Source organism: Monomorium pharaonis, chromosome 2, assembly GCF_013373865.1.
Source record: "Monomorium pharaonis isolate MP-MQ-018 chromosome 2, ASM1337386v2, whole genome shotgun sequence".
Lineage (NCBI taxonomy): Eukaryota > Metazoa > Arthropoda > Insecta > Hymenoptera > Formicidae > Monomorium > Monomorium pharaonis.
In genome coordinates, this window is record NC_050468.1 from 31,708,473 (window position 1) to 31,730,878 (window position 22,406).

Sequence of the window (22,406 nt, forward strand, 5' to 3'; positions counted from 1 at the left end):
CAATTGTAAGTCTTGGGTCAGATTCGGCTTGAACTTGGAACATTAAGCGGTTTCCACCTTCGTCGAACTGGTATACTCCTCGCCTTGCACTCCTCTCTCTTATCCATCTTTACTCGAAATTCGCGTTCGACTCCTTCGATGTGTAACTATCGAGTTCCTCAAGTTCGAATTCTCTTTAGATATCCACCTTAGCGGCGTCTGCCAATAAAGGGTCTAGCAGACTCCCCCGACGCTCAAGTGTGTCCAGTGTAACTCGGTGATCTCCAACTATCCCATAGGATTACCAACTATTCTCGAAGACGGGGCCATCGGGGATTAGAGCTGCTGGTGGCTGGTCCCGTCGTCCCTTCCGCCAAGTACGCCTTTCCATGACCATCGAAATCACCTTCCCCTCGCCCCCTCCCCCTCCCCGCCCACGATCCCTTACTTCTGAATCCTATAGTCCAGGGTGGCTCTTGGACGGGCCAACCGCCACTACACCACCACCGCTGAGCCAATATCAATTATAAGAGAAGACAAGAGCCCTGCAATCACGCCCGGGCAGACCTTAACGGATCAAAGGTCTTCCAGCTCGCGGCTGTATGGGATCACCAGTTTTTAGATAAGAAATACTTCAATTAACCCCCGCCACCCACACTCATCTGCTATCGCCTTGATCCTTTACCTCCCTGCAACCGGAAATCTTTTTGCTATTCCACACTACGAAACAATATTACTTCCGGATTAATCAAACGCGAATCTGTCGTACGAACATTATCAATTCTGCGATAATATTATATACCTGTCGATTTTTTTATATTGTAAGATACTAAAAGAGCTAAAATTTAACATTTAATTAACCTAGAAGACGAAAAATTATTTTAAAAACGTTTTAAGTAAAAACGGAAATCATTATTTTATTTTTAATTAATTAAAAATTAAATTACCAAATAATAAATGTATCGATATTGTTAAATTTAATTATGTGCACTTATATAAAGACGTAATAGATGTATATATTTGAGCAAAAATAACTTAGGTAATCTAAAAAAGACAGTTTAAAAATATCTCTACCGTCTGCAAACGCAATTAAAAATACAGTCAAAACCAAAATTAAAGTTGAATCTGGAATGTGTTAATATGATTTACGCGTCTTTCGTTTGCTTCACCCGTATATTTTGATTTCACTGATATCACGTGTATACTTTGCGACTGTCGTGCTACGGCACAAAATTTCCATAAAAGCGTAACCACATGTTGGTATCTATATATTTATCGCAACATAGCGCGTCTGCCATAAGGCGATGACATTTCGTTGACACACAAAAGCATATGCGTTACGCACCCTTCTACCAATACCATAAATTCGTGAGGACATTTATGAGAATGCATCTCCGAGATCTTATCGTGCATGAAAAATTCAACGTTTTATCTGTCCCGCGGAACAGGTCCTACAACTTGCCTAATGGCACTCATTAATTAATTTATGGACTAGCGTCGTAACGAAAGACCACCGAAAATACGTTTTATAAATACTGTCGTTTTTATATCTATTCAAGTCTTTCCCCATCTCTGTTCGGGTTTTGAAATTTTCTTATTTCTATTTGAAAGTAAAACTGGGGCAAATTGAGATTTTGATCACGGGACATCTACTTTACGTTTTCGATTTCGGAACACGCGAAATTAGTTTTTCCCGTCGTCTTTCACAATCTTACAACCCCATGGATTCTCATATGCACTTAGTTTTCATTGCTGACCTATCGTACGTAATATTATAAGATATATCGTAGTCTGTGGCTCCCTACGGCATACTGACCGTTCACGTATCTTCTCGACTCTTCGACTGTAAGCCAAACTCGACTATCACATTTCTACTCTTAAATGAAAAAGTCTCTTTTTTCTTTTTATTTTTCATACTTTTTTTCTAAAAATATTGCATTAATATTTCCAGATTTTTAAGCATAATCTTTGCATGATAAAGATAAAACGATAAAAATATTTATAATTTAAAAAATTTAATAAAAGATTATAAGATGTATAAAAAATAAATGTAGTTTAACAAATATATTTTATGTATTAAAATCTTAGTATATATAAAACGTATATATAAAATAATTTCTTCAACTTGTATAAAACTTTCTGATTAAAAATTTTTATGGAATTTTAATCTCTTTAATTATACAGATTATTATTTAATATCTGTATGTAGCAAAATGTTACAAAAATATATTAATTCTTGATAGTTTGTTAAAGAATGCTTTACTACATAAAGAAAAAAAAGACCGAATTGCTGCATAAGGTTGAAAGATAGTATCGAAGAAATTCAATTCTTCAATCAAAGCTTCTGAGCTTCTACAAACGCGGCTTTCTTGCTGCATTAGAATACTCGTATAAATATTTCACAAGCGCACGCAGATTCCAGGGGAGCCGCCGACGTATCTCATGGGGCCTACAACGACGAGGGTGTTTGCGCGAGTTCTTTTTCTATTATGCCGTGATTTTTTATTGACGAAGTGGACACTGTGGTCTCGCAAAGGGTCCGAGGACATCTATTACTTTGTTACTTGCTTTTTTGCCGGTGCACACCTCAAATACATGAACGCGCTCACACGCTCGCACCCTCGTGCATATACGTGGTCGGTTCGCGACCCTTCTTCGCGAAGGGTAGAAACTTGAACGGAAGAAGGACGACAACAGTGGATAAGAACGATGAGGAGAGAGAGAGAGAGAGAGAGAGGACTCGCGCGTTCGTGAGGCAAGAAAGAGGAAGAGCAGCTCGGGAGAGCGAAAAAGAGGGATAGCTCTCGGATAAACTGACGTACTGGAGGGAGAAAGCGCGAGAACAGGTCAGTTTTGTCCCAGGCGTGCAATGCTCGAGGCCATAGATCACGCAATATCAGTTGTCAGGCTGACTCGAACGGATCGAATGGCGGAGGCGATGGGGTGGACGCAGGGCTGCCGGGACAACTGGACACTGACTGTCCCTGAAGTGCGAGTGATGACCCTCGGGGGAGCCCCCTGGCCCATGCAAAAACGTCGCGGCCGTCTCCCTCCGCTCTTCGCCTAGGTGACCCCTAGGCTGCTACCGTCCAACGTCACCTTTTCCCCGTTTATGGCAAAGGACACATAAAAAGGAATATGTAACGAAGGCCGATAATTCACGTTGCTGGTTATTTCTCCATCCGAGTACTCGTTCTCTCCCTCCCGGGTCGAGCTAACCGGGGTAAGGGTAGGGGAGGGGAGGGGGGAACTTTTTTATCGTTCGAATTCTCGGACAGCAGAGATTTCCGTTGTCCGGGAGGGTTTGAATATGGTTTGATAGGGCCACCGCGCAATCGGCCTCTGTATGTTTCTCCGTTTTTCCGTTTTCCCTGCAGACCGTGAATACGAAATTGCCCGGTCGCCTCACCGGTGCCCCATTCGCCGTTGACTTATTTATGTGATTGCCTATCGAGTCGATGAAAAACAATGTGCAACAGAAGTGTAAAGAGGCCAGAGGGGAAAGATCGATGGGTATAAGGGTGATTCTTCTCTATCTTCCTTGACCGTTTGATGTAATTCTAGCGGATTCTTTTCGTACTTAATGTCTGAGATATATAAGGTATGCTGGATACTATTCGACGAAATCTCAAATGCATCCTGAAATGCAATGTAATTTAATATACGTGTCAGATAATTCATCAGATTTTCTTATACATAATTCCATCTGCATTAATAATTTATTTGAACCTATACGTATTCTCCCAATTAGCACTAAAATTAATCGTTTCATCTGTCGCACGCTCGGTCTATTTCTTGTATCGCGCGGAGAATGAAATGAGAGTGTCTAAACTCCATTTACTTAACCCGAAGATCGCGTCCAATGTCAACATCAGATGACAGGCGACACTTATAATTAGCGATAAATGGACGGTGAACATGTCCTCGCCGTCATTAATAATCAAGGAGTTATTAAGCTTTGCGTCGCGGACATTCAAAATCAATTACACGGTAAAAAATATTTTGTGTACCTATTGCGTTAGAGAGGAAGGGCATTCTCCATTATAAGCGGCACCTAGCCAGAAGCGATTCGTTACGCGTGTAAATCACGGCGTGTTTCTTCGACAAAACTTCCACCGCGGGATCCTTTCGATCTCGTTGAGAGACTCTTTTTCGCATTGCGTCTCGATGAAAGCGGAAAAGAGAGGGTGCGAAGGTAAAGAAAGACGAGGAGGGAAATGCAGGGAGCATTCGAATCTCCTCGATCCGCCTATAGAAGCGTTGGACAAAGCGACAGCGAGCACTAAAATTAGCGGCGAACAATGCACGTGGCCGGATTCAGACAGAGAGTTAAGTGTCACCGCTCCCTCCGCGCCCTGCCGTGCCTTCGCCGTGTCGCAGTCTCGTGTTCACTGGCGACTCGTTCCCGATTTCGCTTGCTCGTACTTGCGCGCTTTTCTTCTCCCTCCTGTTCTTTTTCACCGCGTTTATTTTCTTTCTCTGATTCGGAAAGAGGGAGAGAAAAAGAAAGAGAGAGAAAGTGAGAGGTGTTAATTCGAAATTCGGAATCGGCGCGCGCGCGCAATTGCTATCATCGTTGGCCGTTGCGACGCCGAAAAACGACCATAATCAAATTGTCGCATTACCTTCTTCATCGTTCTTCATCGTTCTCGTATGCGATGCGTGCCGACATTGCACATGGCTATCTATAGCGACGAGACACGATCGTAAGCGCGGTCGACGCGCGATGAACGCTCGCTTTTCCTGTCGTCGGTCCATTTCTTTCTCCGCATTGTTCATCCCGGTTTTCTCGTAATCGTTGCACTTCTTTCCTCTCTCCTGTTTTATTTTCTTACCAGACGACTATCTTTTTCGTGTTTTTAGTTCCAACAGTGAACTATGATGCGCTAGTTTTTCACTCACCTTGATTTCTGAATTAAAGAGAGAGAAAGAGCATTTTCTTACTGTAATATCTAAAAATTTGACAATCAGATGTGATAATCGTGGTATAAAAGTTGTACTTCTACTGTCTGTGTCAAGAATCCACGTTCAAATCCAGAAGAATATCAGATTTGTAATTAACTACCATTTCTCGGGAGGCAATGGCAAATCACCGAGAGTGCCTTTGCCAAGCTAATTACCACGGAGCATGCAAATGAAGATCATAGTCACGAAGAGTCGACTTAAAAAAAAATTTTTTAATTTAGGTAGACACAATGTTAAGAAAACAATGTTATATGATTATTCATCAAAATAACTATGTATAATAGAACACACAAACATAATAATAATGCTGTAAAGTTTTTTTTATGATTACCATATTCTATCTAATTAATTTAAACATCCAATATAAAGCATTAATTTTTATTCAATTAATACACGGAGAAAAAAATTCTAGAAAAATTAATGTGCTCGAGACTATAACCCGAGTGCAAACGTGTTTGGTAATGTAAATGTTTGAGGGAATAAGAGAAAAATTATTATTTTTTATGGACAATTTCAAATAAATGGATCAATTTTTCAAAAAAATCAGGCTAAAATTTTTAATTTAGTACAGTAAAATATATATAAAAAACAATTTTTATTTGATTTTGGCTAAAAATTAATGGTTGCTCATAATTAAATATAAAAATTTTCTTAAGTTTTATCGTGCTCCTTGTAAATTTTTCTTTTATGCTAAAGAATACTAGATCCGTTCACAAAATTTTATCTTGCTGTTTCTGAAAACTGTGTTTATCTTGTTTGGCTACCGAGTTTCATATTGTGTTAATCATGTATTTAAGTGACAAAGAATCAAATAATATTACGTATTGCATCATTTAGTAGCCTTCGATCAATTAAAAATAAATTTCCATAAATATAGTGAATTACAGTAAATTTTATTTCAATATGAATAGATATGTGCGATTGATTCTTGGTGGAAAAAAATTCTATAAATATAAAAATATTTATTAAAAGTAAAAATTTGTAGGAGTCTTTAATGCTTTATATAAATATCAAACTTTTTGTAGAAATTAAAAAAAATAACCACAAATTACAATTACTTTCTTAAATAAATCTCTCTAAATATATTTTTTTGCTGAAAATCTCCTATATCAATTTTTTACTTATATATGCTTCATGTTTTTATAACAATACTTTAAACAGTTCAACAATAATTATTAATCTATAACATGTATGTAGCCATAAATATGTATTCATAAACATCAAGTATTTATAGATCATCACGAAGTTCTAGATGTGCCTATAGTTTGTATTAAATTGAAAATAAAGTTTTTATAGGAGGCATGATAAATTTTACCGTGTGTAGTAAGATAATTTATATTTAGTGCTCTTGTCTTTTTTTTAATAAGACATAAATAATAACTTTTATCCTTTGTATCCTTACTTTGTAAAAATTAAGCAAATTAAAAGACTTTTTTCTCTTCAAAACAATTGCACTCATATTCCTATAAATCACGGTAATTTTTGACGAATTTTCTATATAAAAATTAACTAATTTTTCTCTCCGTGTATAAACACTTTTTTTTCCATTATTTTATTATATGTATGCGAGTTCTCTTAAATACGTTCGAGAATTATTGGAAAGCTTTGAAGATCAATTAGTTTTGAGATCAGTACTATCTTTAACTATTAATAAAATAACAGGAAGATATGATCTTACAATTTAGTAAGTTACTCTTCCAATGTTACTTTCAACATCCGTTTGTTAATATTTAATTTTACGTACGCCACTCCAATGAGTGGTGAGATAAATCAATGCGATTGATGTACTCAATAATCCAAGAATCCAAGATCCGTGAAAATATTTGATACAACATGCAAAGCCCTTTATAAATTACCGCATTCGTGAATTGTATTTGCGATCTACAGCGCTATGTCAACCCTTGAAATGTTTATAGCGTTGAAAAAAACATTTCTCGCAATGTCGCTTTTAAAACATATATTCGCGCAGTTTATTGCGGTTCCATTTAATCATCTAAAAGATATTCTGTGCACAGCACAATCACGACATATTACGAAATATCACACCTTTATGTACGTGGTGATCCTCATTAATCGCGCCGAATATTCTGCAATCACCGACAAGATGGCAAATAATCGCGCGGACATAAAGCTCGACAGTCGTCAAGATTCCTCCGAAGCAATCACATTTCAGTTAACCGAACGAATAAACATGCGGGGAAACGCGACGAGGGGGAGCAGATGAATCGAAAGTTTTTGCGCGAGTGTTGCGAACCGTCCATGGAGAATCATCGGGGGAAGGTAAGCGCGCGGCGGAAAGGGGGGTGGAGACAGAAATTGAAGAAGCAACGCAAGCGGGAGGAGTAAAACACGCTGGCGGAAAGTTTAGAGTTAAATTTGCCGTAAAATTATTGACGGAAGTCTAAGCGAGCACAAATCATAACGCTCCGTGAATCCGTACTGCGGGAATATACCCCGCGAATCCCCTTTTGGCTCTCGCTTACCCCACGCGGCCTGGCCTTCTTCTCGCTCGTACTTTTCTCCCCCTCTCTCTCTCTCTTTCTCTCGCTTCCCTCTTCTCTTCCCTCCTCTTCCCACCGCTCTCACGAAGTCTGACTAGTTGAAGAACATTCGATCTGCCTACATCACCCAAATGACTCGTCCCGGCACTTGCGTCTGTGTACGCGTTTGTGCACTCGGGGATACGTGTATTCGAACCGGGAGAATCCATCCTGGATTATCCGCCGTGAAATTGTTCGATTTACCTCCCATTTTCAACAGCAAGCTATTTGTTTCATCGCTCGGCGTTTTAGAGACGAACTCTTCGATACGTACGCAACTATAAAATGTAATTACATAATTTTTTTCTGTAACAAACGTAATCTTTAAAATAGAGTCTCAGTGGAGAAGAAATCGACAGCTTTAGGCTTGCTATCAGTCAGCTGATACAAGGACTAGCTTTATTTCCTACTTCTCTATGCCAGCTTTATGTCGAGCTTATGTAAACGTCAACATATATAATAACATATTGCAGAATAGAAATCAATAGAAATCACTCAGTAAATAAATAACAGCTATTTGAATTGCGGAGGAGACTTCTTATTATACATCGAAAGTGGTACTTCGATCCTGAAATTCGTACTTTGCAGCATCAGGGAAGAGGGGTCACCGCGCGCGCCTAGACTTTGACTCTGTTTATCTACCGGCTTTTATGTCGGATTTATGAGGAGGCAAATGGAAGAAAAACATGACTGGCACGTGTTTATTGTCAACGTGCGCAACTCCGCCATTGTACCATGCCGGACTGCTAGTATTTTCCTCTCCGGCCATATCTTCTAGCACTTTTTCTTTGCTTCTCCACCTCATCCGACAACGTCCGGCGCTACTTCTCACGTTACTCCGGAGAGCTTAGCGCTCGTAGACATACGACACGTAAAGGTATAATGCTGAGCAGTACTCAGCCAGTTATTGCCATATATGATGTTGCACTAAACACGAGCATTGTCATGCATTGCCATTTTCCTATGAGACGTTACGGTGGACACGTTTTCCGAATAAAAAAGTATATCTACAAGTTTTTGATAAAACAGAAGAAACCAACTATAAAATAAATTTAAATTTTATAAAATAAATTTATTAAAAATATAAAAATAAAAAGTATGAAAAGTATTAAAGAAGTGTAAATATATTAAAAAAATAAAAATGCATGTCCGAGCTGAAACAAAATTTTGTTTTGAACGCTGGATATGTCAATTATTGCATAAATACATATTATGCATAAAATAAAGAAATTATATAATTGAAATAATATGTTTGTATATGTGATGATACAATCAATAAATATACGCTGTTATCCGTTCAGAACACATTTAATAAGGACGTTAGCGCGCTTTTTTAGTCATTCTATGCTTGTTTTAGATCTACTAAACAATTAAGATAGAAATGACGAAGAAGCTAATACGTTCATAAACGTGTTCTAAATATCAATTAAAAGAAATGTTTGCTTTTGAATTTATCCTACTGAATTTTATATCTGTACTAAAGTAACGTCATATCAAATTAAACGCGACAGTAATTTGGTATTATACAATCGTTCAATTCGCATTTGGCCACCCGTGGGATCGTATTAAGATAACACGGGAACTTCAAACACGTTGAAGAAACATTAGATACGGCTAACATACGCGTGATGATCGTGATCGCGGAATTATCGTTACAACTGCCATGGCCGATGGCGCGACGGAGCGAAGAATGTCGGGTATATCGATTTGAGCTCAATAAAAAAGTCATTTGAGAACTGCAAAAGCGCCGTATTGGCTGTAAAACGTTTGGCGGGTGATAACATCCAGTCGATGGTTCGCGAACGGACGACCATCGGTGGCGGCGGAGGTGACGGTGGTGGTGGTGATGCTAGTGGTGATGGTGGTGGTGGTGTTGGCGGTGGTGGGTGGTTTCCTGTCTGGTTGGCTGACTAGGTGGATCGCGTTTCTCCTTTCCTTTCCTTTCCTTTCCTTTCCTTTCGGCCTCCGTTCCTTTCTCCTCCGCGAGATCAGAGGGATGGCGTGGAACGGGTATGAGAATAAGGCTGTAGGTTGGGGACGGGGGAAACAGAAAAAGAGAGAGACAGAACGTGGATGCTAGAGATCAAGCTGTTATTTAGTTAATGACTATTCTCTCGCTCGTAGGCGCTGCCAGCGGTGCGACCAGCTTGGAATACAAGATCGTGTTTGAGATGCTCGGCGTGCTGCTGCTGCTGCTGCTGCTGCAGTTGCTGCCATCGCTGGCGGTCGTTGTTGCTGGTAACCCCGGATACCGTGGATTCGGACTCTGGACAGTTTCGAGCAAGGTATCCCAGAGGTGTACTTTACATTATCGCGAATACGTACACCGAATGCCACCAGGGGTACGCGCCGTTGCTGTACGTGTTATATCCTTATCTCGCACCGTTGATGCACCGAATATATTTCGTCCGCGTAGCGCGCAGTCAACAATAAAGGGTAGGAGAGGGAAGGAGACGGTGAGGAATCTTACGTATGCGCTATGATAACTACGAGATGTATTTGACTTTACCAAGAAGATTGAAAATTTTGGTTTGTCGAAGAAGTTATAATTGCGGACTAACGTGCCAGCAAATGAATTTAAGGAAACATGACGATGATATTCCTCGATAATTCCCACTTGGTATCTAACGTCGAAAATTGTTTAGTTTGCAGTATTGTATCTGTCGCGTAAGAAAAAAAAACGTAAAAATATATATGACGCACAGCTATCATACGATTCGTTATTATCGCTGTGAACAAGTAAAATCTCCTAATAGTAGTAATTTGTTTATTGATTCAATCGCAAAATTTAGAAATGTGAAAATTAAGGTTTCCTTCGGTAACGATATAGAGGCTGGTATCCTTTTTAGAGTTCTGCCTCACAATGAACCCGGATGAACTCCGGAATCCTTTCGAACGATATGAGTCGGCTATCGATTCTCGATTTGTTCCTTTTTTCTTAGTCGAAATCTGTTTATAAGGCGCGCAGCGTGGCTTACGCTGCACGCGGATAGGGATTTCGTGGCGGGGTTGGGAGGGGGGGGGGGGAGGGGTTCAGGAACGACGAGGGACGTGAAGAAAGGTGCGAGATAAAAGTAAACGCGGGTAGATGCATGACGGTGGAAGGAGAGGGCAAACGACGGCGTGGAGCGGGGCACTAATATCGGAACATCGACGGCCCAGTCGACTTGGGATTCGAGCGAGCTGGATGTTTAATTAGGAGCCAACGAAGGCAGGATCCGTAAAGGGACGCCAGGGGGGGATTTGCGAGGGAGTACGAGTGGGAAGGCGCGGAGATGGAGGGATTCGCGATGCGCAAGGATAGGAATATCTCTGTGTATAGGTGCTTATAGATATATACAAGCATGTATACGTGAGAGCGGGAGTAAGAGAATAAGGGAGAGAGAGAGAGAGAGAGAGAGAGAGTGAAGGCGAGAGAAACCCTGTCGTTTCCTCCTACAGCTTATCCACCTCCATTACTCGATGGAGCCTAGAGGCGAGAAAGAGAGAGAGAGAGAGAGAGAGAGAGAGAGAGAGAGAGAGAGGCAGGAAAGAGAGAGGAAAGAAGGAACGAAAGGAAGAAATGGCGAGAGCGAGAGAAACGCAACACAGACGGCTAAGGAATTGTCTGCGATTTTGTTTTACCTCTCGCGGCTACCTCTCGATCGCATTCATCGATTTCTCACACTCCGTGCTTTCTCCGTTGCTCCGCACGGCCGTTAACCGGAGGTCTCCTCCTATGTCTCCACCGTCAGAAAGGGACGGAAGCTGTGTGCGAAAGAACGCAAAGTGGCCTGAAATCTTCGTGCGCGCCTCGTTGAGTTACAGCCGTTGTGCAGTTACAGCTTGTGCCGCTGCTGCTGCTGTTGTTGCTACTACAATCTATCCCTATACAAAGGGCCGCTACACGCTCGCGATTCGGATGCTGGAGCTGCGGCAGACAGATAAACTCTTGGAATTAGTTCCCCTCGTACCACCGCGCTCGCTTACGCTACACTCGAACGTGCGAATTATTGTTGCCGAGCGTGTTGCACGGAGACATCGGCCGGTCTGTTGTATAGGAAAAACTTTTTTAATATGCCACCTTGATCTCTAGCGGACCATCGACGCGATACGGGTGATATGCATTTTTGATACAGTTATAACTTTGACATATGGATTATTACTTCCCACGGCGAAGCATATTGAATACGTGTCAACTTTCGATACCTAATGGTACCAAAAGTTTCCATCCGATTTAATTGTATTTTTAATCAGCATGCGAGTAAAAATTTTTTTTAAAAACTTTGAAGGGTATACGAAAGAGACAAAATTGTGACGCGATTAGAAATAGACTAATTATAACAAATATTATTTAAAAAAAAACATAATGAAAGCATAATGCAGAAATGGAAGCATGAAAGGAAGTCTCTACCGGTAGGAACGTAAGAGGATTGGTGACTTAGCAGACAGCCGCTGCCGTCATTGTTTCAGGATTGGATTTAGTGTTTCGAAACCTATACTGTTTTTCATTCTCCAGGAAAATGTATGAATCGTGTTATAGAGGCTTTGCGAGTGTGCGGCTAATGGCTGCGGAGAAGTTCCGTCTACCACCCTAAATCTACCTCTCTATACCGTCGACTCGCATGGACACACGTAAACTGCACACCGATGTCTGCTACACTTCATCGATGCGCGTACGTTGGTTCGTCTACGCACGTTCTCGCACACGTGATCCCGTATGCGTGTACGCATGTATGGATCTGCTCACCTATCTACGGCGCACCACTTTGTGCCCGCACTCTTAGCTCATCGATACAAATCTCATTCCATGACAGAAGCTCGAAAAAGAGATTAACCGGCGACCACTTTCCGCGGAGTCAGTTTTAACTCTCTCGATGCTCCATCTATTAAAACGATTACTAACGACAATCGAGCAGTCCTGGAAAGGGCTTAAGCTCACCGTCACCGCAATTGTACTGTCCAGCAACTTTTACCCGATCACCGTTGCTGTCTAATTCAAGTAACGTTCATCCGATAGGATTTATGTCCGTTTATAAAAAACGAGACTCATTTTTTGCAATAACTATTCGCGGTTGATTTTTTGGAAATTATATAATCGTTTTTTAGTTTATTCTTACTTACAAATAAAAAATTTGTACATATTTTTTTTAACATTTAACAATAAGAAACTTCTATAACGCTAATTTTATAACCAATTTTTTCTTAAATCCCTATAAAATTTTTTTAATTTTTAAAGATATAATTAAATATATTTATATATATGTTTTTAAACACATAAATACATTTATTTAAAAATAAATGCGTTTTATTATCTCTCTCTCTCTCTCTTTTTCTTTTTGTTTATTTATATCTACAATTCATATAAATATCTAACACCTATTTTGATAAATATTTTTGAGATATTTTAATGTATTTTGATAATTGTTAAAGAATGTAGTTTGTCAGCTAATTAACTTTATTATAAATTATAATTTCCTTTTGTTAACTTGAAATTATTATATTAATACAACGTTAGCTTAGACTATGCCGATTCGACGTAATGTTTAACGCGGCCATGAAAAAGAATGGAACGATTATGCCACAGTTCCAGGACCTAACATCAAGTTCTCACAAACGTCTCTACATAGATTATCAATTATTAAAAACACGTGGTAGAGTTACACACTGAAGCTCCTCTCTCATCTCGCCGTTTTATTCCACGAATCTCTCTGTCGCGACTCCATATTGCCAACTCCCATGAATCCAATCTGAGAGTACTATCGTTGTTTTTAATGACATGAATTCCACGTGACTTAAGTCGTTGAAGCTTGAAAATCGCGGCTAAGCAGTTTGCAAAGAAAACCAAACGTTAGAAGTAGATACGTAACTTTACTAAGCGAATTCTATATAAATGAAAAGTGTGTTTATAAATACTTTATCTCCTTTAAAACGCTTACAATACTCTTCCTGTTGAAAAATATAAATTCGGAAGGAAGGAATAGATTAATGCGATTTAGAAACGACTATTTCAGAAAGTGTCAATATTATAGAAATCGATTCCGAATGCTTTTGCATAAAGAATCCAGATTTATTTATTTTATTTTTGAATTGTTTAAGCTTCAAAAAACAAACTGTTAACTGTTTAAACATTTATCACGCAAACTCAAGAGTTTTGACTTATCATGTCGTACACGCAAATGTAATGCATCTAAATCTTATGTAAAGACAAACAAAATATTCTACGAATACAAGACTACATTCTGGATTTATGATTTAAATATGTTAAAATTATCCTATATTAAAATTATTATGAAATTGTTCTTTTGTTAATACCGTTTTAACTTATAAATAAGATTAAATGCTATATTACTTCGCAAACTTTTTCCGAAAAAGCGCGCTTTTGATGAGAAAATACGACAAATATCATTAAACGCACATATGTGACGCTCTAAACTCCAACGCTAACGATAATTGCATTATCAAGGGCGAGGGTCGGCGATTTTCGGGGTTCGAATGAGCTCTGTTATACGCGGGGTCAACGATACCGTACGCTTGACCCCAGCTTACGAATATAGCGAGTAAATGTAACTATGGTCAGTGTGAACGAATGCCACGTTATACATCATTAGATCCCATGAGGGTTTCCATGAGCCGTTCGTGGGTGTTAGAGAATCGCCAGATGGCCTTCCGCTGCCAAACGACGATGATATGTTTAGGGAATAAAACGATCTACGCGTATGCCTTGCCTTCGTTTCGATTTCTTAGACGAAAGATGATTAGTTTCCACACGTCTCGTTAGGTGAATCGAGTATGTCATTTACGCAGTAATTCTTTACATTGTGTTCATTTACTAATATCATATCCTTGTTATGATACAAGGATTACAAAGTTATATCATTTACAATTTTGATACATAGGGTCACTGTACCGATCAATGAACAAATGAGAATCTTACGAATTATATTGTAAATGGGTGTATATAAAAAAAAAATCATTTAATACTAATAACTATATATTTATTCTTTAAAAATAACATTTATGTTACTTTCAACAATAATAATAAATTTGATTTAAAAAGTGAAAATATGTAAAAAAACATTAATAAATAACTGTTGAGCTAATTAATGATTGACGTGTGTTAGCAAATGACTAGCATGCAAATTGTAATTAAAAAAAAAAAGATTATACATAATTTTTTTAAATTAATATAATTACATTTTTAAGTAAAAAATATTTTTATTAAATCTGTATGAAAATTAGATGTAAAAAATATTAATTCATTTGTAATGTATTATTCTAAAATTTTCTTATCTTAATATTTTTCTTAAATAATCGTTTTCTGATAATTGTTCAGCGATTGGTGCAATGAACCCTAATCGTCTTTCATAAAATACATTTTCTATATCCGTTTACTATTAATAAATAAATAAAAACTAAATAAAAATTGTAAAAAATACATGTATACTTATGATATTCCTCCTCTAAAAATATAATACTAAAAACTATAAGACAAGTTAATTTAAGTAGTATGCAATGTTTTCTAAACGGTTGCTTTCGAACGATGATTCAGAAGGAGTTCCGAAATGTGTTTCTATGTAAGTATTTATCGTAACATAATAGCGGCGCAAGGAAAGGGTAAGGCGGAGCGGGCTGCTTTCGTTCCATCAAAGATGAATCGAACCCTCTGGACATTCGTAATTAGGCTGCACAAAGTTAGTGGACGCAGCCGGGCCAGGGCTACGAACGAAAATGATTGGCGGCCGAGCTACCGACGAACGAGAGCTTGATGAGAGCAAAAAGGAAGGACGCGGCTGTGTGGGGTCCGCGTATGATGGTCAATACACTCGGAATATCGCATCACGCTGATGATGATGAGTCCACATGTTCGCGTACACGCTCGTCTAACCTAAACCCGGCAGCAGGGGCGAGCGACAGTGTAGAGGAGAGGACACGGAGGGGCTGAGGGCCAAACTCCCGCGGGAAGCTGCTCGATTTTGAAGTCCTCTCGGAGTCGCAGACCGTGCGCCACCGCCAACTCCCTTTGGAACTCCTATCGTATAGGAGATTTAACCGTATAGACGACCCTTCGACACACTCTCTTGCCTAGGTGCCACTCTTCAGTCCCACCCGTCCCTCTGACAAATCAATTCGGACATAACGTCGTAAATACGGCACAGTTGCACAGACGAGGGAATTTACACAGTCGGCGATGGCACTTCGCACAGCTACTCGAAATGCTAGAAACGCTAAATTGATACGAGGAATCAATACGGGAATCCTGATTATCCGTGCAAAATAGGATTCTAAGATTCGAGAAGGATCGAAAATTAATTTCTTTAATTGCAACAGATTGCCTTTCCTGTTATTATTCAGTGCTCTGAAATTAAAAGATACAGATTCGAGATTGTGTGCTCTCATCGCAGAGAATGCTGATGTAATCGAGTTCCGTCCTACGATTTCATTAAGTTTTAAGTCTTTCATACGCCGTTGCGCCGGTTCAATGTAATACAACGAGCCTGTAAAGCATGTGCCTTCGTGAAATTTTATCTATGTTCGTGAAGAGGTACTTGAGAAGCGTTTTCAAAGCGAATGATTGAAATGGTACTCGATCTATCAACACAGTCAAGCGTGGCGGCATGGCGATATGAGCGAGGGACGGATTCTATGATTCTTATCAGGATACGTACCACTTCGTCCATATAATGTGATACGTCTTTGTGTGACGCTTAACATTCGCTTATACGTTTCGTACGTGTGCGTCTGATAGAGTTTTATTTTCTACATTGTCGAAAATTAACAGTTTAATCGATGACAATCTTCAATTGATCGAAAAGGATTCGCTTTCGGTCAAACATAAACGGAAGAGAAATGCGCGCATCGTGTCAGCAATACGCATGAACACATGTAATTTCGATCGGTGGTATCGGTGGCGTGGCAGCGTATGATGCTACAGCTGCAGGCGTCGAGTTCTATAGCGTGCGATGGTGAATTGTACGTTGATGTTGTATACGCAATGCTCACGAGATTCCTGGGGATTGGAGGGCGAGGGGCGGGAGGGAGGAGCTGCGAGGGTGGTTATCCCGGAGCTTCGAGCTATAGAATCGTCCTGGATGAGTACCGAGGCCAGGATTAGTGCTGATTGGTTCGGCCTCGGTGTGATTAGAGATGTTATCAGCGGGGTTACGCCGCACGCTTCCACTGTCCGGCCGTGTATCGGCTGTTACGAGTTTGCGTTCTTGCAGTGTCCATCCACTGCTGTTGACCCAAGAACATCCGCTTACGATATCGCGTCGTCATATTAACGTGGCAAGTACTTCAATTGTATAAAACGTCCTCCAAACATGTCTCTTAATTTGACTGGCGCTAATTATTTGATAATTAAATTTTATTAAAATTAAAACATATAATTTATTTTAATGTCAATTATTGCCGTATTCAAGACCTGTTTTTGGTTTTTTTGTTTTCTATAAAGTATAAAATCTAAAAAACAAATATATGTTGTAAAAAGATAAATAAAAGACGAAATATTTTCTAGATAAAAGTTGTTTTTAAAACGAAATTTAATTCAATGTTATTCAATTTATATTGATTACAAATGTATCAAATACTTGGCATTTAAAATTAGTAATGTGCACAGTATATTTCGCAATAGAAATAATATTAATAATTTGAAAAAGAAAATTACTTTATTGTGTGTGCCAGCAGATTTAATTTTGTTACAATCAGTTACTGCACAAAATTCAATTGCATGCTTATTCTAAATTTCAAGGAAAGAATTAAAACTTTAACAGATTGAGAGCTCAAGTCTGTTACATAAATTTATGTGTGTTCTACGCGACAATGTCCACAAATAAAAACTGCAAATAATGCTTGTCCGTAATTTTCACATATTTTTTTCAGGTCATTTCAACCTTTCTATATTTATTTAAATTCTCTCTCTTTGTAATTGCAAAATTGAATGTAAACTTAAAACTTCCCTGAAAAAGATCAACAGACGCAGACGCCAGAAGCACATTAAAGCTGTCGATACTGTCATTACAATCGATATCTTTTAAAAAAGCACCTCGTGTTTCGCCTGAAATGTATCTAACGTAGAAAAATGTGAAAAATACGTGCTAAGAGTCAACATAGATAGGATAGGATAGAGGTGTCGAATAAACAGCCATGCGCGATGTGCCGGAGGTAGGTGTCGAAGAACAGAAATAACCCGGTCGTCTACCTGCTTACATCACTGACCGAAGGAAGGGCGTCAATTCTTCACAGATTGTTAAATTATTACATGAGGTTTATGGCGAGCGTCCGAATCGATGGGTCGCTGGGTGCGGCTACATCGGTACGTCCGACGCCGTCTCGACTTCCAATTAGCAGCTTATCGTTTATTGGTTTTCGATATTTGTTTTCCTTTCGTGAAGCTCATCGAAACAGCCCAAACGCTTCGGCGGTACGCACGTTATATTTCGAAGAATGGAAATCAGTGGAACTTTTTCTCACACGTCCGGGTACGTCAAAGAACTTCCGAGAACGTGCGCGGAATATATTAATCGACATATAAACAGTAGTGAAATTTGTTCAACTTGTTTTAAATCGGACGTTAAAATGTCATCGCCGCCAAGCGGGAAACACGACGGGCACAATTATTAACCGATAAATGTAATATTGATTAAATGAGACAAAAAGAGATGTTTCGGGAAAGAGAAACAGATAATTCATAATCACAACGAGCGATGGGAGAAGTTCGGCGTGACTTGTACCGGTTCGAAGTGAAAAGGGAGATGTGAAAAAGAGGGGACGGTTCTGCCGCCTTCACTCTCTTTTTCCGCCGCGGCGGTCGGGAAGAGGGCTAATATATATCAGCAAGTAAAACAAAAGCCTCGGACAAACAACGAACGGTGATGTGTCTACCTCAAGGATGGAGGCGGCAAGGGAAATGAGGGTGTAAGCGGGGAGGGAGACGACGTAGGCGAAGGGTTGGAACGTTTGGTGGTGAGAGGAAAGAGAGGGTTGCCGGAGTGAGATATATGGGGAGGCTTTTAGTTTCGTTAATGGCTATCTCGCAGACCGATAAGTGCCGAGATCTGTCTACCTTCGCTTGCTTTACACCTTTCTCGCTACGCTTGCTGCACGGCCGTGTGCCTTCGCGTTTCTATAAAAGCTGAAAAAGACATGATACCGGGAAAAGGGCTCGCGCGGTACTTAAAACGATCGTAAACGATTACGTTGCATTTTAACGTCTGGTCACATAATAATTGTACGTAAGAAATGCCACAATTTTGACAATAAAATTTTTTTAATAAAAGATAGTAAAAATTACTCTTTAAATATTAATTACATGCTTTATATTTAACATAACTGAAATTGAAAATTAAGACTTTCATAATTGAATACTGATTGAATTAATAAACTGTTGCAAAATTACTTTTTTATCTTTATTTTTTCATTTTATTGCAATTCTCTTGTACTAATTGATAAGAAAAATTAAATAGTTATTATTTATAGCTTAACAATTTAAAAAAGTAACTTAGTCCGTCAAAATAATTTATTTAGAGGTAGGCACAGTCATGTTAAAAGAATAAAATTTAAGTAAATCATTTAGCAAGTTATTTAATATAATAAAAAATCGTTATTAAATAAGAAAAACAGTGTTATATTCGTTATATTTTTGGAGAAAGAATTTTGAAATCTACTATCTATTACGAAGAATAAAAAAAAAATTGGCATAAATGTACCGTGATTGAATCCCGATTGAAACCCCATAAGCCCAAGTGGCCAACGACTATATGGTTTCCCCTAGTTAGATTCGTATATTCGAAGATTGATCATTGTATCCCTAACGTATCGCTAATCGTTCCTGTCAGTCATCTTGGCGTTTTGGTACAATAAAGCACTATTAGACACTCGAATGAAGTAGAAGAACGTTACCCTTGTAAGCGTACTCGCTGATTGACGTTACCCACTTTTCCAGAAAGAATGTAATTGATTAGCGATTTCCGGAGGGGAACTTTTTTGCAAAAACCATGCACCTATAATATATGTGTGAGCGAAAGAAGATTGGAAATGGAATGCAACTTTTGGGAAATTCAACAGATGACAATAACATTCATTAACGGATAGAATCGCAATTGGATATTTACGAAAGGAAATGTATAAAATTCTTTGCGTGCGAGCTCGTAAAAAATCAATTAGCGTTACGTGAAAGTGAGGGACAATGCATTTGTTACAAAATACTGCGGAACCAGAGAACGGTTTAATTACACGCCAAAAATGCTTGGTTAACCGGAATTCGGCCGAACACGAGAATAATTAGACGCAACCGGGCAAGTCCGTAGTATCGAATAACGTCAACAATGGGAGATCTAATCAGAATCGGCTATTACAATTCGCCGATACCGATTGATCGCGTCCGCGCATCTCGCTATCGTTTACAAAGCTGGCAAGCGCATGCTTGCACATTGCGCGCTCCCTCTCTGTCTCACTCGTCCCCTTTAACCGCGTCTCTATTTCTCTGTGTTGAATGCAGTTGCAGATGCAGTGGAATACATTTAGCCAAGTACAAACAAGAAGCGCTATATAGCTTTCTGCATTTCACGACGTCCAAACAGCAATAATCAAACTAATTATGTTTGCATCGGCGAAGTCGTCCAAAGCGAACGGCGGCTACGCAACTTCCTATTATTCGTTTATATTGTGCTGGACAAAATATTTCGCAATCACGTTTTCTATGTGATGTACAAAAAAAATGATATATATAAATATACAGGTTATTCTCTCACATAGTGTCATAAATAATGTAATTCTAGAAATACATTCAAAATATTAAATTATTTCAATATTTTAACGTTTTTTTCTTGTTATTATCCTTTAAGACATATAATATACTATGTTATTTATTGTTTCATTATGTAATCACGCTCATTAACGATTTATTCATGCGTTTTCAATTTCCTAAGGTAGAAACTGATATTTTATGGTATTTGAATCATACTCTTGCACCGCTAACACGTTCCGATCTCGAAAACGCGCGTAATACAGATTTGGAGATTCGACCAAACGGATTTTGTGCCCCGTAGCAACATGTACGTTGCGTGTTCCACGTGTTAACAATTCGGTCGCGGTTACGATGCTATTTAACTGCCCTATCGCTCTGATTACTTCCCGGTGCTTCTGGGCAACTGCGAATCAGGATTTAACGGGATGATCAGCCCTCGAAATAATCGTTCGCATACGTCTGTTCTCAAAATCGCCCAACGCTTGTATGAGGAATCGACAACTCTCTATGGTCTTCGATCAAGTTTTCATTTCAAATAAATCCTAGAAATTTGCTGTACATGCCTATACTGCTATTTAACATTTCTTCTATTTACTTTACAAAAATTTTGAGTACAGTTTCAGTAATGTTTAATCGTATATGTATTTTTTCTATGTATACACAAGAAAAGAACACTTTTACTTCGAGAATTTTTATTTTTAAAGTGTTAAAACTATATGTTGAGATTATATAGTGTTAAACACTCATGTCTTACTTACATAAAGAGTTTTGTATAATTTTATGAAAAAATATATATCGTCGTTATTAAATAATAATTTGTATAAATTAAGAAAAGAAAAAAAATCAAACGGAAAATAACAATACCTTCAAAAATTAGAATTTTTATTATTAAAAATAATCATATTGTGTTATAAATCATTATTATAACATTAAAAAAATATGTTTTGATAAAATTTGTAATCTTTAAAGATTGAATTATACATACATTAGTTAATTGCAATGCTAGTTTTTAATCGTCTTGAGAAAAATTGAGAAAGATTGAGCAATTCGACGTGCTAGAGCGTAGATGAGACAAAATTTTATATGTAGATGAGACAAAATGTCATGTACGAAACGTACAGAACGGTAGGGAGCAAAGAGGTGTAGTAATAAAGGCGAGCATGTTTGTTTAGGCTCTTTACTCGGATCTACATTGCCTCGATCTACCTTTGCTTTGCATTTTCCCTATGCGACGCGTCTATTTCTGACAATGTAAGAGCTATAACATTCAAAATGGTGGATAACATTCAAAATAGCATTGCTCGTATATTATAAAGAAGTCTATAATTTAATTTAAAAAACAATATTTATAATCAACCAAAGATACTATATTTAAAAATTGTCTAAATATTAAAAAATAATCCAATAAAAAAAGTGTTTCGTTCTAGCAGAAAGCCGATTTAAAATTACATGTTATTAAGATCTTGAAATTTGTATACTTTAATGTTACGTCACATCAGAAGTATTGATTAAAAAAAGGAATTCCATCTTTTGCAATAATCTTAATTAGATTTGTGTGTCTCTTTAACATAGGCAATCGTTTAAGATATTAAATAATTAGGCGTCTACTGAAAGTATGTTATATACAATTTCTGAAAATAACGATTTACGCCTCATACGCTCGCGCAAGAGCGATGAGCGACTATACCTTCCTTCAAAGATCCGACGAGATGGACGTGTATTGTATTCTCAGAAATGAGATCATCGTTCACACTCTCAATGTCCAAATCTCATTTTCCACTCCTCCAATAAGTCACGGTACGTTTAGCATTCTCTGCAGTTATTCTTGTATTTCTTGCTCCCGGAATCTCAACACCTCGGCGCATCCTCCGCCGTCCCTGATGCTGTTGGGTCCATTCAACGTCGTTGTACACTAACATACCCACATGACTCTCTCCATCATCGGAATAGGATTTAATTTAGTAGAAACACTTATATGAGCTACTTGCAAATGCAGTGGTTCTCAAATTCAACAGCCCGATATACTAAGGTGACATATAATTTCTCAAGCAAAATATATAGATGCAATATACATTAATTGCTCAATTAACAGCATAAATCGATTCTTTCGTTTAATTTAAATATCATGTACGTGGGGAGAATTTTCTTTTAAAATTTACCCTTAAAATCTGGTAATTATAGGATTATGTGTGACC

At 38.4% G+C, this 22,406-nt stretch overlaps 1 protein-coding gene and 1 pseudogene across 1 annotated transcript in view; one reads left to right on the forward strand and one right to left on the reverse strand.

The window, feature by feature from the left end:
• Positions 1–22,406, reverse strand: part of LOC105839254 (homeotic protein spalt-major) — a 296,514-nt gene that overhangs the window by 195,718 nt on the left and 78,390 nt on the right. The window lies entirely within an intron of this gene.
• The window catches only part of LOC118644457, a 36,277-nt pseudogene continuing 23,146 nt past the window's right edge, over positions 9,276–22,406 (forward strand).